This window comes from Aquarana catesbeiana, linkage group LG09 (genome assembly GCF_042186555.1).
Source record: "Aquarana catesbeiana isolate 2022-GZ linkage group LG09, ASM4218655v1, whole genome shotgun sequence".
Classification (NCBI taxonomy): Eukaryota; Metazoa; Chordata; class Amphibia; order Anura; family Ranidae; genus Aquarana; species Aquarana catesbeiana.
Window position 1 is genome coordinate 275,354,860 of NC_133332.1, and position 18,533 is coordinate 275,373,392.

At 43.4% G+C, this 18,533-nt stretch overlaps 1 protein-coding gene across 3 annotated transcripts in view; it reads right to left on the minus strand.

Moving 5' to 3' along the window:
• The window catches only part of L1CAM (L1 cell adhesion molecule), a 1,396,060-nt gene extending 1,378,106 nt beyond the window's left edge, over positions 1-17,954 (minus strand). For 2 of the 3 annotated variants that reach the window (XM_073600355.1, XM_073600354.1), the window contains exons 1-2: positions 17,826-17,953; positions 10,618-10,801 (exon numbers count right to left, since the gene is read on the minus strand). The gene's annotated coding sequence lies outside the window, so the exon portion shown is untranslated. Of the gene's footprint in view, positions 1-10,617; positions 10,802-17,825 lie in introns of all 3 variants that reach the window. The other variant, XM_073600356.1, reaches the window with a different exon arrangement.
• Between the last annotated feature and the right edge of the window lie 579 nt (positions 17,955-18,533).

An 18,533-nucleotide genomic window follows, 5' to 3' on the forward strand; every position in this document is an offset into this window, starting at 1 on the left:
AAAAAGATTACAATATATGCCCAACAAGGACCAGCAACGTATCATCTTGGTATCATTCTTTTCAGCCAGTGGTCGGCTTTCGTGTAAAAGCAATCCTAGTGGATTTCATGTAAAAGCAATCCACCGCTTTCCATGTTTTTCTCTGGCTCTCTTGTCCCAACAGGGAACCTGAGAATGCAGCCGGTGATTCCGCCAGCTGACCATAGAGCTGATCAGAGACCAGAATGGCTCCAATCATCTCTATGGCCTAAGAAACCGGAAACTACGAGCATTTTAGACCCCATTTTTTTCAAAAAAGGAGTACCTGTCACTACCTATTGCTATCATAGGGGATATTTACATTCCCTGACATAACAATAAAAATGATTAAAAAAAAAATGAAAGGAACAGTTTAAAAATAAGATAAAAAAGCAAAAAAAAAAGAATGAAAAAAAAAAAAAGCACCCCTGTCCCCCCCTGCTCTCGTGCAAAGGTGAACGCAAGCGTTGGTCTGGCGTCAAATGTAAACAGCAATTGCACCATGCATGTGAGGTATCACCGCGAAGGTCAGATCGAGGGCAGTAATTTTAGCAGTAGACCTCCTCTGTAAATCTAAAGTGGTAACCTGTAAAGGCTTTTAAAATGTATGTAGTTTGTCGCCACTGCACGTTTTTGCATTTTAAAGTATGTCATGTTTGGTATCCATGTACTCGGCCTAAGATCTTCTTTTTTTATTTCATCAAACATTTGGACAATATAGTGTGTTTTAGTGCATTAAAATTAAAAAAAGTGTGTTTTTTCCCCAAAAAAAGTGTTTCAAAAATCTCTGCGCAAATACTGTGTGAAAAAAAAATGACACACTCACCATTTTAATCTGTAGGGCCTTTGCCTTAAAAAAAACTATATAATGTTTGGGGGTTCAAAGTAATTTTTTTGCAAAAAAAAAAATATTTTTTCATGTAAACAAATAGTGTCAGAAAGGGCTTTGTCTTCAAGTGGTTAGAAGAGTGGGTGATGTGTGAAATAAGCTTCTAAATGTTGTGCATAAAATGCCAGGACAGTTCAAAACACCCCCAAATGACCCCATTTTGGAAAGTAGACACCCCAAGCTATTTGCTGAGAGGCATGTCGAGTCCATGGAATATTTTATATTGTGACAGAAGTTGCGGGAAAAAGACAATTTTTTTTTTTTTTTTTTTTGCACAAAGTTGTCACTAAATGATATATTGCTCAAACATGCCATGGGAATATGTGAAATTACACCCCAAAATACATTGTGTTGCTTCTCCTGAGTATGGGGATACCACATGTGTGAGACTTTGTGGGGGCCAAGCCGCATACGGGACCCCAAAAACCAAGCACCGCCTTCAGGGTTTCTAAGGGTGTAAATTTTTGATTTCACTCCTCACTGCCTATCACAGTTTCGGAGGCCATGGAATGCCCAGATGGCACGAACCCCACCCAAATTACCCCATTTTGGAAAGGAGACACCCCAAGCTATTTGCTGAGAGGTATGGTTAGTATTTTGCAGACCTCGCTTTTTGTCAAAAAGTTTTGAAAATTGAAAAAAAAAAAAAAATACATTTTTCTTTTCTTTCTTCATTTTCAAAAACAAAGGAGAGCTGCAAAATACTCACCATGCCTCTCAGCAAATAGCTTGGGGTGTCTACTTTCCAAAATGGGGTCATTTGGGGGGGTTTTGTGCCATCTTGGCATTTTATGGCCTTGGAAACTGTGATAGGTAGTGAGGAGTGAAATAAAAAATTTACGCCCTTAGAAATCCTGAACTTTGTGCAAAAAAAAAAAAAAGTTTGTAATTTTCCCGCAACTTGTGGCAAAATATAAAATATTCCATGGACTCAACATGCCTCTCAGCAAATAGCTTGGGGTGTCTACTTTCCAAAATGGGGTCATTTGGGGGGGGGGAGGGGGTTGAACTGTCCTGGCATTTTATGGCCTTCAAAACTGATAGGTAGTGAGGAGTGAAATAAAAAATTTACGCCCTTAGAAATCCTGAAGGCAGTGCTCGGTTTTCGGGGCCCCGTACGCGGCTAGGCTCCCAAAAAGTCCCACACATGTGGTATCCCCATACTCAAGGGAAGCAGCTAAATGTATTTTGGGGTGCAATTTCACATATGCCCATGATCTGTGTGAGCAATATATCATTTAGTGACAACTTTTTGTAATTTTTTGTCATTATTCAATCACTTGGGATATGCCTCTCAGCAATTTCCTTGGGGTGTCTACTTTCCAAAATTGGGTCATTTGGGGGGGTTTGTACTGCCCTGCCATTTTAGCACCTCAAGAAATGAGATAGGCAGTCATAAACTTAAAGCTGTGTAAATTCCAGAAAATGTACCCTAGTTTTATACGCTATAATTTTGCGCAAACCAATAAATATACGCTTATTGACATTTTTTTTACCAAAGACATGTGGCTGAATACATTTTGGATTAAATGTATGACTAAAATTGAGTTTATTGTATTTTTTTTATAACAAAAAGTAGAAAATATCGTTTTTTTTCAAAATTTTCAGTCTTTTTCCGTTTATAGCGCAAAAAAAAAAAACGCAGAGGTGATCAAATACCATCAAAAGAAAGCTCTATTTGTGGGAACAAAAGGACGCAAATTTCGTTTGGGTACAGCATTGCATGACCGTGCAATTAGCAGTTAAAGTGACCCAGTGCCAAATTGTAAAAAGTGCTCTGGTCAGGAAGGGGGTAAATCCTTCCGGGGCTGAAGTGGTTAAAATCCCAATTGCCTGATTTTTTTCCTATAATAACCCAGATGTTGGCAACAGACACCTGGTCTTGCAATGGTGGAAACAATTATCTTTGACTCTATAGAGTGGCTGTTTTTACAGGTGGCAATGGAGGAGATTTGGATTTGGGGAAAAATGTATAAGATGGTTGGTATATTATATACAGTGCCTTGAAAAAGTATTCATACCTCTTAAAATTTTCCACATTTTGTCATGTTACAACCAAAACCGTAAATTTATTTCATTGGGATTTTTATGTGATAAACCAACACAAAGTGGCACAAAATTGATAAATGGTTTTCAAAATTATTTACAAATAAATATCTGAAAAGTGTGGCATGCATTTGTATTTAGCCCCCTTTATTCTGATACCCCTAACTAAAATCTAGTGGAACCAATTGCCTTCAGAAGTAACCTAATTAGTCAATAGAGTCGACCTGTGTGTAATTTAATCTCAGTATAAATACAGCTGTTCTGTAAAGCCCTCAAAGGTTTGTTGGAGAACCTTAGTAAACAAACAGCATCATGAAGGCCAAGGAACACACCAGACAGGTCAGGGATAATGTTGTGGAGAAGTTTAAAGCAGGCTTAGGTTATAAAAAAAAATCCCAAGCTTTGAACATCTCATGGAGCACTGTTCACTTCATCATCCGAAAATGTAAAGAGTATGGAACAACTTAAAATCTACCAAGACATGGCCATCCACCTAAACTGACAGGCCAGGCAAGGAGAGCATTATTCAGAGAAGCAGCCAAGAGGCCCATGTTAACTCTGGATGAGCTGCAGAGATCCACAGCTCAGGTGGGAGAACCTGTCCATAGGACAACTATTAGTCATGCACCCCACAATCTGGCCTTTATGGAAGTGTGGCAAGAAGAAAGCCATTGCTGAAAGACAGCCATAAACAGTCTCGTTTGCAGTTTGCGAGAAGCCATGTTGGGGACATAGCAAACACGTGGAAGAAGGTGCTCTGGTCAGATGAGACCAAAATTAAACTTTTTGGCCTAAAAGCAAAACGCTATGTGTGGCAGAAAACCAACACTGCACATCACCCTAAACACATCATCCCCACATGAAACGTGGTGGTGGCAGTATCATGTTGTGGGCATGCTTTTCTTCAGCAGGAACAGGGAAGCTGGTCAGAGTTGATGGGAAGATGGATGGAGCCAGATACAGGGCAGTCTTAGAAGAAAACCTGTTATGCCCCGTACACACGGTCGGACTTTGTTCGGACATTCCGACAACAAAATCCTAGGATTTTTTCTGACGGATGTTGGCTCAAACTTGTCTTGCATACACACGGTCACACAAAGTTGTCGGAAAATCCGATCGTTCTGAACGCGGTGACGTAAAACACGTACGTCGGGACTATAAACGGGGCAGTGGCCAATAGCTTTCATCTCTTTATTTATTCTGAGCATGCGTGGCACTTTGTCCGTCGGATTTGTGTACACGCGATCGGAATTTCCGACAACGGATTTTGTTGTCGGAAAATTTTATCTCCTGCTGTCCAACTTTGTGTGTCGGAAAATCCGATGGAAAATGTCCGATGGAGCCCACACACGGTCGGAATTTCCGACAACACGCTCCGATCGGACATTTTCCATCGGAAAATCCGACCGCGTGTATGGGGCTTTAGAGTCTGCTAAAGACTTGAGACTGGGGCGGAGGTTCACCTTCCAGCAGGACAACTCTAAACATACAGCCAGTGCTAATATGGAATGGTTTAGATCAAAACATATTCATGTGTTAGAATGGCCCAGTCAAAGTACAAACCTAAACTAAATTGATAATCTGTGGCAAGACTTGAAAATTGCTGTTCACAGACGCTCTCCATCCAATCTGACAGAACTTGAGCTATTTTGCAAAGAAGAATGGGCAAAAATGTCAGTCTCTAGATGTGCAAAGCTGGTAGAGAAATCCCCAAAAAGACTTGCAGCTGTAATTGCAGCAGAAGGTGGTTCTACGAAGTATTAACTGTGGGGGGCTGAATATAAATGCACGCCACACTTTTCACATATTTGTAAAAAAAAAATTGAAAACCATTTATCATTTTCCTTCCACTTCACAATTATGTGCCACTTTGTGTTGGTCTATTACATAAAACCCCAATGAATTACACTTACATTTTTGGTTATAACATGACAAAATGTGGAAAATTTCAAGGGGTATGAATACTTTTTCAAGGCATTATAACCAAAAATAGTCAAATCTGTTGGAGAATTTGACTGTTGGAGAATTTTGGAGTCCTCTTCCACTCCTCCATGACGACATCATGGAGCTGGTGGATGTTAGAAACCTTGCACTCCTCCACCTTCTGTTTCAGGATGCCCCACAAATGCCCAATAGGGTTTAGGTCTGGAGACATGCTTGGCCAGTCCATCAACTTTACCCTCATCTTCTTTAGCAAGGCAGTGGTCTTCTTGGAGGTGTGTTTGGGGTAGTTATGTTGGAATACTGCCCTGCGGCCCAGTCTCCAAAGGGAGGGAATCATGCTCTGCTTCAGTATGTCACAGTACATGTTGGAATTCATTGTTCCCTCAATGAACTGTAGCTCCCCAGTACAGGCAGCACTCATGCAGCCCCAGACCATGACACTCCCACCACCATGCTTGACTGTAAGCAAGACACACTTGTCCTTGTACTCCTCACCTGGTTGCCGCCACACACGCTTGACACCATCTGAACCAAATAAGTTTATGTTGGTCTCATCAGACCACAAGACATGGTTTCAGTAATCCATGTCCTTGCTCTGCTTGTCTTCAGCAAACTGTTTGCGGGCTTTCTTGTGCATCATCTTTAGAAGAGGCTTCCTTCTGGGACGACAGCCATGCAGACCAATTTGGTGCAGTGTGCGGCGTATGGTCTGAGCACTGACAGGCTGACCCCCCCACCCCTTCAACCTCTGCAGCAATGCTGGTCGCACTCATACATCTATTTCCCCAAAACAACCTCTGGTTATGACGCTGAGCACGTGCACTCATCTTTGGTTGACCGTGGCGAGGCCTGTTCTGAGTTGAATCTATCCTGTTAAACCGCTGTATGGTCTTGGCCACCGTGCTGCAGCTCAGTTTCAGGGTCTTGGCAATCTTCTTATAGCCTAGGCTATCTTAATGTAGAGCAACAGTTCTTTTTTTCTGATCCTCAGAGAGTTCTTTGCCATGAGGTGCCATCTTGAACTTTCAGTGACCAGTATGAGAAAGTGAGAGCGATCACATCAAGTTTAACACACCTGCTCCCCATTCACACCTGAGACCTTGTAACACTAACGAGTCACATGATACCGGGTAGGGAAAATGGGTAATTGGGCCCAATTTGGACATTTTCATCTAGGGGTGTACTCACTTTTGTTGCCAGCGGTTTAGACATTAATTTCTGTGTGTTGAGTTATTTTGAGTGGACAGCAAATTTACACTGTTATCCAAACTGTACACTCGTTACTTTACATTGTAGCAAAGTGTTATTTCTTCAGTGTTGTCACATGAAAAGATGTAATAAAATATTTTCAAAAATGTGAGGGGTGTACTCACTTTTGTGAGATACTGTATAATATATACATACACACATATATATATGTATATGAACTATTATTCTTTTATGGAATTGCCATGAATTAAGTATTTAACCACTTCCCGCCCGCCCTATAGCGGATTGACGTCCGGGAAGTGGTTCTGTTATCCTGACTGGACGTCATATGACGTCCAGCAGGATAACATGCCGCAGCGCGCCCCCGGGGGCGCACATCGCGGCGATCGGTGGAGCGGTGTGTCAGTCTTACACACCGCTACACTGATCTTGGTAAAAAGCCTCCGCCGGAGGCTCTTTACCACGTGATCAGCCGTGTCCAATCACGGCTGATCACGCTGTCAATAGGAAGAGCCGTTGATCGGCTCTTCCTCACTCGCGTCTGACAGACGCGATTAGAGGAGAGCCGATCGGCGGCTCTCCTGGCAGGGGGGTCTGCGCTGATTGTTTATCAGCGCAGCCCCCCCTCAGATCACCACACTGGACCACCAGGGATCGCCACTAGGACCACCAGGGAAGGGGCAACATGTGGATGGCCAGGTATGTACCCCATGGCCATCCACATGTGCCCAGTGTGCCAAATCTGTGCCAATCAGTGCCCACAAATGGGCACTGATTGGCACCATTATGTTGCAGTGATGCCCAGCAATGCCACCCTTAGGGGCATCACTGCAAACAAGCAGTGCCATCAGTGCCACCCATCAGTGTCCATTCATGCCACCTGTCAGTGCCCATCCGTGCCCATCAGTGCCCATCTATCAGTGCCCATCCATGCCCATCTGTGCCAACTATCAGTGCCACACATAAGTAACCATCAATGCCACCTATGAGTGCCCATCAATGCCACCTATGAGTGCCCATCAGTGCCGCCTATAAGTGCCCATCTGTGCCACCTATGAGTGCCCATCAGTGCCGCATACCAGTGCCACCTATCAGTGCCCATCAGTGCCGCCTATCAGTGCCCATCAGTGCCGCCTATCAGTGCCCATCATCAGTGCCCGTCAGTGCCACCTCATCAGTGCCACCTCATTGGTGCCACCTCATCGGTGCCCATCAGTGCCGCCGTATCAGTACCCGTCAGTGCCCGTCAGTGCAGCCATATCAGTGCCCGTCATTGAAGAAGAAAACGTACTTATTTACAAAAAAGTTTTAACAGAAACAAAGAAAAACTTGTTTTTTTTCAAAATTTTCGGTCTTTTTTTATTTGTTGCGCAAAAAATAAAAACCGCAGAGGTGATCAAATACCACCAAAAGAAAGCTCTATTTGTGGGAACAAAATGATAAAAAATGTGTTTGGGTACAGTGTAACATGACCGCGCAATTGTCATTCAAATTGCGACAGCGCTGAAAGCTGAAAATTGGTCTGGGCGGGAAGGTGTCTAAGTGCCTGGTATTGAAGTGGTTAACATATATTAACCAGTACTGAATGCGGTCTTCCACCTACATTTAAGATAGCTTCACCCTTAATAGACACCTGGGATATGACAGGGAAGTATAGATGGTTGATATTACACAAAATGTATGTGCTATTTTTCTCTATTGGTGGTAACACAAAATATCACTTTGGTTCTCTTTACATGGTATAAGCAAGGTTGTAAGTGGCCATTTTGGGTGTTCCAACTTGTGACAGCAAGATAAAATTAGGCTGAATCTTTTATTCATACCCAGTCCAAATTTGGGATGTTGTTATGCATTAATTTGAATCCTATTGATCTGCTTTTTTGTCACTTTAGTCCCCTTGATGCCTGGGAGGGTCCCTCTTGATCCCTTGTGTCTGCCTTTTATAGGGAATTATGTGGCCACACCTGATGAGTCAGGAAATGTAAGTACAGGGTCTATGTGGTACCTCAAATATCCAGGTTTCTTTTTTATCTTTTTTTGCCTATTTCCCAATGTTTTGGTCCAAGATTCACGTGCCTTCAACCTAAATACATATTTTTTTCTTTTTGAATTGTATGGTTAAATTTGGTGAATCTTGGGCAAATGTTGCGTGAACCCTGGATGAAAATATAAATAGACTGACCATACACTATACATTCTGATTGTACAATCCTTAATTTTCTTAATGGAGGCCATACACACTTTTTTTTAAATCTGATCGATAAGCGATTCAAAAGAATAGGCCTAATTTCTCTTCTGAATGATTTAGGCTGAATTCTAAGAATGAATTCTAAGTCAATTGGTTGGGGTGGAAATAATTATCAATCATGTTGCATTAATCAGAAGCACTGAGATGCTATGTTCATGAGCTTGATGGTATTTCAATTGATCAGATTTTGAGACTGTATGCTGAAAACAAAGATGTGATCGATAACATACGATCATATCTTCCAACTATCGATTTGAAACACGCTTCCTTTCGTGTGTCATATCAATTGCATTGGTTGACTATAGATTGATAATTCCTATTAGCAGAGATTGACTGAAAAAGAAAACTAACATTTATCAAAGCATGCATAGCCACCATTAACATTAAGGCTGGGTTCACGCTATCTTTGCGGCTCACAGCATGGGTCCGGTGCGCCCCCGTTCACCTTTTTAGGTCCAATTTAAGCCCGAATTTTTGGCTAAATTCGGATTTGAAACGGACCCAATGACTCACAGGACCCCTGTGCAAATTCGCAGCAGAGCTGCATCGGAGATATGTAAACCAGCTCCACAGAGAGCTGTTTAAAATCTCCTGCTATTGCGAATTGAATGTGGGTTCGCAATGAACCCAGCCTTATAACTCTTTCACACTGGGGTGTTTATCAGGCGCTTTTGGGCTAAAAATAGCGCATGTAAAGCGCCTGAAAAACGCCTCCCCTGCAGCCCCAGTGTGAGAGCCCAAGTGCTTTCACACTGGGGTGGTGCACTTTCAGGACGTTAGAAAACATCTTGCAAGAAGCGTCTTTGGGGCGGTGAAGGAGCGGTGTATACACTGCTCCTCCACTACCCCTGCCCATAGAAATGAATGGTCAGTGCTGCCAATGCGCCTGAAAAGCGTTTCGGTAGCGGCGCTTTTCGGGCGCATTTAACCCTTTCTTCGGCCGATAGCGGGGGTTAAAACGCCCTGCTTGCGACCGAAAAGCACCTCTAAAACAACGGTAAAGTGCCGCCATTACTAGCGGTGCTTTACCGCTAACGCCCAGCACGGCTCAGTGTGAAAGGGCTTTTACCAAAACTATGTAATAGTACACACCTAAACAATCCATTTAATTTGTATCAAGTCAGCAGGCCCTTACACTACATAGTTAACGGTAGATATAAGGGTGGCCATACACACCACACCATCTGATTGTACAATCTCATTTAAATATCCCCAGACTATACAATCCATTTCATATCTATTTAAACACAAAGGCCTTTACATAACATAGTTGTTGGTAGATCAAAAGGAAATTGTACAGTATATAGTTATGGCGGCCATACACAGAACAATTATATATATATATATATATATATATATATATATATATATATATATATATATATATGATTGCATTGTTGATAGAGTTACTGTATAAACAGAAATATGATCAGAAGATGCGCCATACACTTAATGATCATATGAAATTATCTACTTTCCTATGATCAGATTTTCTGTCCAGTCTAATCAGAATAATATTACCGAATCGATCAATGACATAAAATGTTTTTTCGATAACACATAGATCTGATCATATTATCCAGTTTTGTGAAGAATAGTTTGATCGGATCGTTACATGTATGGTCCCCAAAGCCAATGCTTTGGGGGCCATACATGTAACGATTCGATCAAACTAGATTAGAGATTATACAGTCAGATTGTATAGTGTATGATGGCCACCTCTACACTTGCTACTACTAAATAAATATGGTTAATACATGTACAGCTCAAAAATTGTTATATACTATCATACTAATATATATATATATATATATATATATATATATATATATATATATATATATATATATATATATATATATATATATATATATATATATATCAGCCAGTCAAATTTTGCCATGCATGCTATGTGCTTTATTCAATAATACACCATACCCTAAAGCAAGTCATGGTCCCATATCCATGTCCATTGTGACACTGATCATACTAGACAATTTTCTGCCCTGTTCATGTATTGTTCTAATATATTGGGGAAAAAAATCAATCCCATCATTAGATTGGAAACATTCTTGCCTAATTTTCTTCACCAGAAAAAAGGATAAAGGAAGCAGACAATACAATGGTAGAGGGCATGCAAATGAGATGGAGTATGTTCATTCAACTGACACATAGCAGCTACTGTGGGATAAATCACTGTATGGTTAAAGACAAATGCTAAACCTAAGAACTGATATGGTACAGAAAGAAACCTCGAGCCTACCTGGTAAAAGACAAAAGAATTGTAGGGGATGTTGTGCCTCTCCTCCGTGATCTGGGTGTGCTTCTTCGGAATACAGCAAAAGGGAGCAGCAGTATGATCGCTGCTATAAAGATACAAACCCACACAGTGATATCATCGACTGAGCCTGGATCATTTGCTCCTCCTCTCTGTGATGCTGCTGCTGCTGCAAGATAAAGACAAGGAGCATCACTTAGCCATCCACTCCTAAATTGAACGCTGTTTTATCACGATGAGTTGTAACAACAATATATGAAAAAAGACTCACTTTACAGACGGTCTATCTAGCATCTGACACCCTTGGAAACGTTGGTTCCCTTCCCACCTCTTTTGCAGTTTTATGCTATTGCATGCATACCTTTCATAAAACAGAATAGGGGAAGGGGGCTCTTGTTGCATCATCCAAGATAAAAAAAATTTCCGCATCAGACCTATCCAGCTAGGATATGCTTTTATCAAAAAGTGTTTACTTATAATGTATAGGGGAGCAAGGATTTAATGGCTTCTTACTAGGGGTTCTGGCAGACGATTAAAGTAAGTTTTCACAGAAAAGATTGTAGTTTCACTTTGTACTAGAATTGGTTTTAAGAGGAAGCATGCAAATTAAGTAAAATCAGAGCCCAGGGAGGGTCCGCCCTGGGTACAGCCAGCACATACAGCTACCACGAGGAAAGGGGGAGGGCTGGAAAGCTTAGGCTCTGCAGCAAGCTCATGTTAGTAATGTGTACTACTGGGCAGCCTCGTTATATCATTAAAGCATAGCTAAACCCATACACAAAAAAAATATCTATTGCAGCTTACCAGTCCTTAAATATGGTGGCTGCATTAGGCCTCTTTTACATGGGCAGCTGGGGAGTGGTAAAAACAGGCAGTTGAGCTGCGGTTTTACCACCCACCTAAAGCCTACAATACAGTCGGAGGAAATGTTCACATGCCGCGGCTGTGATGCTTTACATTGCAGCAACACAGCATGTCAAATTGACATGAGCAGGGCAGTCATCAGAAATGTTGGGGCCCCTTATACAGCTTTAGGCCTGGCACGATCTATGTTTTTAATGTCCCTCAAAAGCTTATGCAAATGATGCAATGGACAGTCGAGTCTGGAGGCATTTGAAGCCTTTCAACGCTTCCCATTCAAGTCCATGGTAGCGCGCCGCAACGCGCTGGCATGCGGTTGCAGAGCGTTTGCTGTGTGGTTGCAGCATGTTAGTACATTACAGTATAATATAATAATAATAATAATAATAATAGGCATTTGTGGTGTGGTTTTAATGTGTCAAAAAGGTTTGTCAACTGCGCCGCAAACAAATAGGGCATTTGGGGTAGCGTTTTTTTAACGCTCATTAAATGCTTAGCAAATGCACCTATTAACGCTATAGGTGCGTTTGATAAGTGTCAGTATTTTGAGCAAGTGCGAACAAACTCTTACAACTTAATATATCCTCCATCCCATGTCCTCCTCTAGTCCCATCTCCTCCTCCATCTCCAATGCCATGGAGGGGGGGGACCCCATGCTGTTATTCTTCAGAGTTTTTCATTGCCAGCATTCTTTTGTTTACATTTCATAGGTCAGTGGAGAACCCCGCTGACAGCTGATGAGTCATCGGTTGTTAAGCACGTGGCGATTGGCTTTCCAGCCTGCTCCTTAACAACCAGCTATTCTTCACTAGGGATGAGCCGAACACCCCCCAGGTTGGGTTCGCACCAGAACCGGCGAATGGACCAAAAGTTTGCGCAAACTTTAGAACCCCATTAAAGTCTATGGGACTCGAACATTCAAAATCAAAAGTGCTAATTTTAAAGGGTAATATGCAAGTTATTGTCCTAAAAAGGGTTTGGGGACCCGAGTCCTGCCCCAGGGGACACGTATCAATGCAAAAAAAAGTTTTAAAAAATGGCCGTTTTTTTCGGGAGCAGTGATTTTAATGATGCTTAAAGTGAAAAAAAAAGTGAAATATTCCTTTAAATATCATACCTGGGGGGTGTCTATAGTATGCCTGTAAAGTGCCGCGTGTTTCCCGTGCTTAGAACAGTCCCTGCACAAAATGACATTTTTAAAGGAATAATGCCCTGTACACACGGTCGGATTTTCCGATGGAAAATGTGTGATAGGACCTTGTTGTCGGAAATTCCGACTGTGTGTGGGCTCCATCACACATTTTCCATCGGAATTTCCGACACACAAAGTTTGAGAGCTTGCTATAAAATTTTCCGACAACAAAATCCGTTGTCGGAAATTCCGATCGTGTGTACACAAATCTGACGCACAAAGTGCCACGCATGCTCAGAATAAATTAAGAGATGAAAGCTATTGGCTACTGCCCCGTTTATAGTCCCGACGTACGTGTTTTACGTCACCGCGTTCAGAACGATTGGATTTTCCGACAACTTTGTGTGACCGTGTGTATGCAAGACAAGTTTGAGCCAACATCCGTCGGAAAAAATCCATGGAATTTGTTGTCGGAATGTCCGATCAATGTCCGACCGTGTGTACGGGGCATAAAAGTCATTTAAAACTGCTTGCGGCTTTAATGTAATGTCGGGTCCCGGCAATATGGATGAAAATCAGTGAGACAAACGGCATGAGTACCCCCCACCCCCCAGTCTATTACCAGGCCCTTTGGTTCTTGTATGGATATTAAGGGGAACCCCGCACCCAAATTAAAAAAAGGAAAGTAGTGGGGCCCCCAGGCTCTATATACTCTGAACAGCAGTATATAGGCAGTGCAAACAATACAGGGACTGTAGGTTTGTTGTTAAGTAGAATCTGTTTGTAATTTTGAACTGGTACATTTTTAAAGTGTAGCTCCAGCCAAACAATTTATTTTTAAGCTTTTTGGAAAACATAGGGAAGGGTTATCCCCTCTGTAACATTTTTTTTGCTGTCTGTGCACCTCTTCAGAAGATTTCACCTCACTTTCTGTCCCAATGACAAATGTTTTTTGAAAATGTGGGGTTTTTAGTGAAACAAGGATTGGTGATAAAGCATCAGTGAAGAGGAGACACGTTTTTCCCATATTAACTCTTACAGGAGAGAATTTCCCTTCCTAGGGGTAGATTTCATCTCACTTCCTGTTGTCTCCTTCCGTTTACAATTAGGAGTCGTTTGTAAGTTGGATGTTTGAAAGTAGGGGCCTGCCCTATATACTCTGCAGAAATTGGGGCCTTAGGTGTTGGTGTTGCCACAACACTGTAAGCCCTCACAGTTACTCTTGGTGGCAGGGGCGGCTCCAGCCCAAATTTTTTAGGGGTGCTGTGCAGGTGCTGGAAGAAAAAGCGAGGGTGCTGATGTGGCACGCACTGCAAAATTTGCGTGTGGGTGTGGCCAAAGGGTGGGTGTGGCTAAAATGTGTGTGGCCAAATATGAGTGATTTTTCCCAATCTATAGCTTGTAGTGTGCCACCTTTCCCTCTTAGTATAGGCTAAAAAGAGCCTGGAGGTACACTGAAGAGATTGTGAAGTAAAATAAGTTCCATTGAGGCCAACAATTACAGCCCCCAGCATATGTCAGGGCCAGCAAAAACCTCAAGTCAGTGGGATAGTTAAGTATAAAAAGTCTACAGCCACAAAGAAGCCAGAGAACCATCTAAAAACTCAGTCACACATTGAAAACAGGCCATGCAGTCAGGCACATTGTCCCATACTCCCAAAAAAACAAAACGTGCTAAAGCTAATTATCACCACAATGCACGCCACAATAATTCAAAGAAAGCAGTAAAAGCATAAAAAAATATCAATAAATAATATACAAATTAAATATGTGATAAAAACAATAAAAATTTAATCTGTGCATACATCTAAAGTGCAACGTGCAACACAAGTGACCCCTATTAGAATTTCACATCAACAAAGTTCAGTAGAATTGTCTGCAAGCAGAGTGAATCCTTTGCAACCTATTAGCAGCTACCACCATCACCCACTGGGTGAGAGTTCAGCCTGCTTACTAGAGGTTAAGGCCTTAAGCCCCTTTCACACGAGGCGGACTCCGTTTCTACGGAGCCCACCTCGGTCCGCCAGCTCAGCGGGAGATCAGTCCGTTGATCTCCGCTGAGCCGGCGGATGACAGGTCTATCTCTACTCACTGAGCGGGGAGGGGCTTGTCAGGCGCCGCTGCCGCCTATGGAGGGATCGGATGAAAATGGACAGCATGTTTTCATCAGATCTCGCCCGATCCGATAGCGACGGATCTGGACATAGGGCCATCCGTCTGCTTTTTGCGGATCGGACCAGGTCGGATGTCAGCGGACATGTCTCCACTGACATCTGTCGCTCCATAGGCTAACATGGAGCGCCCGTTCAGGTCCGCCGTCAAAACTGACAGGCGGACCTGAACGGTCCGATCGTGTGAAAGGGGCCTTAGATAGCAGGCCCAACAATGCATGGACATGTCCCACGGGCAATCAGCATACCACCAACCGGACCTCAGATAGTTAATCTTCCTCCAGCATTACCTGCATCAGGGATTGTTCCAACAATAACTCACAGCAGCCAGGCCAGCAATTGTACACTTACAATTACAAGAGCTGCCAAACAAATTCTAATACTGTTCAGCCAGCCTTATGATCCAGGCACCCCTGCCAGAGAGCAAAATTGGGTTGTGACCTTACTGATCTCCACTGCAGTTGAAGAAAACCTACTACCTCCTCCTCAAATGTAAGTTACATTGATTGGTGGCATATATATTTATCAGGTTAGAATTTTTTTTTTTTTTAATGGTAAAATGAGGGAGAGTGTTCAGAAGGAAAGTTCACTTTTCTTATAATGAGATATGCTGTGACACCACATCAGCAATGTTGGGGCTCATTTGCACTAGCGGTTAGGCAATTGAATCAGCCTTTTCACAACCTGTCAAATATGCTTAGATCACTTTTTAGAGGAATAGTGGTGCCTGTTCCAGCTGTAAAACAGCCCTTAGCTGCATTTGACGGTGGTACGTGAGACTGGGATTGGTAAAACCCTGTGGTTGAGTCATACTTTTACCTTCCCCAATCCCTACTCCGTTTAGCTGCAGAGGTAGCAGCCAAAGGTGTAAACATGCCATGTTGTGCCAATATAGCTGATATTGTGCATCTGTATGGGCTCAATAGTTTTTTTATGGGCTCAATAGCATCTTTATGCTATTGTGCCTATATAGCTGCTATTGTACACACATAGCTTTTACTGTGCCCTATCATGCCCACTGACCTTAACTTCTTGCAGAACTTCCAGCTGCTGTGGATCCCGCTACCAAGAATGAGAGGCGGACTGCTATTGGTATCACTCCACCCCACATTGCAGCCGGACTATGGACAAGGCATTGGCTCATGAGGCAGGCTTGATGCCCCGGCGGCCACCTGCTCCCTCCTGCCTTGCTTTTCTTGTTCTGTGGCTGGCCGCGGCCTTCATCCACAATCTGTGCCAGAAGGTCGGTAAGCCCAGGACCAATCTACCAGTCACCTGGATGCGATCGACTGGTAGATCGTGGTCCATGGGTTGCCGACCTGGGCTCAATAGTAAACATGATTTCTTCTGTGAGAAAGGAATACTAAGTGTCTGTGTTCCCTCTGACAACGCCCCTGAACATTTTGTAACAACAGCCTCCCGGTGTGTAAATATACACAACATATAGTATATAGGAAATGCTTTCCTCTGTTTCCTTCACTGCCTACACTAAACCAAGGAGCTGTGACTGTCTAGGCTACTGCAGAATTTGGTTCTCCCCTCCCTGAAGCAATGTACAGAAAAAAAAAAAAGACTCACATGGGTGTTTAAGAGCTGACGGGTCATTTTGGCTTCTTCTTGCTCTGGCATTGAAAATCATTTTTGGAGTGTGCAGCGAGCATAGGAGGTGTATGGGAAATGCATGGAGTGTGCGAGCATAGGAGGTGTATGGGAAATGCATGGAGTGTGCGAGCATAGGAGGTGTATGGGAAGTGCATGGAGTGTGCAGCGAGCATAGGAGGTGTATGGGAAATGCATGGAGTGTGCAGCGAGCATAGGAGGTGTATGGGAAATGCATGGAGTGTGCAGCGAGCATAGGAGGTGTGTGGGGAATGCATGGACTGTGCAGCAAGCATAGGGAGTGTGTGGGAAATGCATGGAATGTGCAGCGAGCATAGGGGGTGTATGGGGATGCATAGAGTGCGCCACGTTAAGAGTGCACAGCGGAGGGGTGCGCTATTTAGATACATTTACAAAGTGCAAGATTCAGGCTTGTGCTACTCACAAAGTGCAGGGTTCAGGAGTGCGCTACACACAATGCAGGGTTCAGGAAAGAGATGCGTATATAGTGCAGAGATCAGGAGTGCACTGCGTATGCAATGCAGAAATCAGCAGTGTGCCACCTACGCAATGTAGAGTTCAGGAGTGCCCTACGCACACAATGCAGAGATCAGGAGTGCACTATGCAGAGATCAGGAGTGCACTATGCACACGATGCAGGAATCAGGAGTGCGCTATGTACACAATGCGGGGATCAGGAGTGCGCTACGGAAACAATGCGGGGATCAATCGTGTGCTAAGCACACAATGCGGGGATCAAGAGTGTGTTACGCAAACAATGCGGGGATCAAGAGTGCGTTTCACAAACAATGCGGGGCTCAAGAGTGCGTTACGCAAACAATGCGGGGATCAAGAGTGCGCTATGCACACAATGCGGGGATCAAGAGTGCGCTATGCACACAATGCAGGGATCAAGAGTGCGCTATGCACACAATGCGAGGATCAGGAGTGCGCTCTCTACACAATGTGGGGATCAGGAGTGCGCTCTCTACACAATGTGGGGATCAGGAGTGCGCTCTCTACACAATGCGGGGTTCAGCAGTGCGCTATGTACAAGAGCTCCGGTCTGTTACTAAAGTGTGGGAAATATAGGGTTAGTATAATGCCATCAGAATATCTTTAATTTGTCAATCTATTCTTCTTGTATTGTGACACCAGCAATGAGGAATGGGTGTTCTGATGGATGAATGAATGGACAGATGCATGGATGAGTGAGTGAATGGATGGATAGATGTATAACTCAGAAATCCTGCATTTTCTACTTGTCAGTCTCTGTAAGAACCATCACTTGTGCTGGCAGAGAGGAATGCAGGTGTCAGAACACAGGATGGATACATAAACCATCTTGTTCTCCTCTGCTAACCTTCCCACACTGAAGAAACCAGCTTGTTCTCTCCTTGCTGGCAGCAGTGCAGACAAACACAACTCACTGTTTCTCAGTGCTGGGCTGAGGAATGTGTCCCCCATAGCAGGCTGTGTCCTCTCCTCTTCCTTCTTTCTCTCCAGCTGACGAATCTCCTCTTCTCAGAAATCATAGAAGGCGGGCTGAGAGAATTGGGCGGGTACAGTCTTTACCATTGGCTGAGGAGGTAGCAGAGAGGTGGATATCCATCTGCCTCTAAAATTAGTCTGTGCCAGGTCTAGCTAAAGATTTTCGGCTTCTGCGGCCGCAGCTGTTGTATCCTTCCACAACAAAAAAAGAGTCCCCAGCTTTCAGGCAGCAATAGAGAATATGCAGGCAAGGAAAAAACAAACAAAAAACACTAACATCTGCAAATACTACCATGTGGATTATGGGGTGCTTAAATAATTTTTGGGGAGGCTTGAGCACCCCCAAGCACCCACCTGGCGCCGCCCCTGCTTGGTGGGCACAGGAACGGGCCCTGCTGTGAAATATTAGATCAAGAATTGTAATTACATGCCATTGTTGAACAGTGGTAGAAAAATTGGGCCTTTGGTGGTGGTGCTGGTGCCACAACACTGTAAGTCCTCACAGTTACTCTTGGTGGGTTCTGGAACAGGCCCTGCTGTGAAATATTATATCAAGAATTGTAATTACATGCACCTGTTGAACAGGGGCAGAAAAATTGGGCCCTTGGTGGTGGTGTTGCCACAACACTGTAAGCCCTCACAGTTAC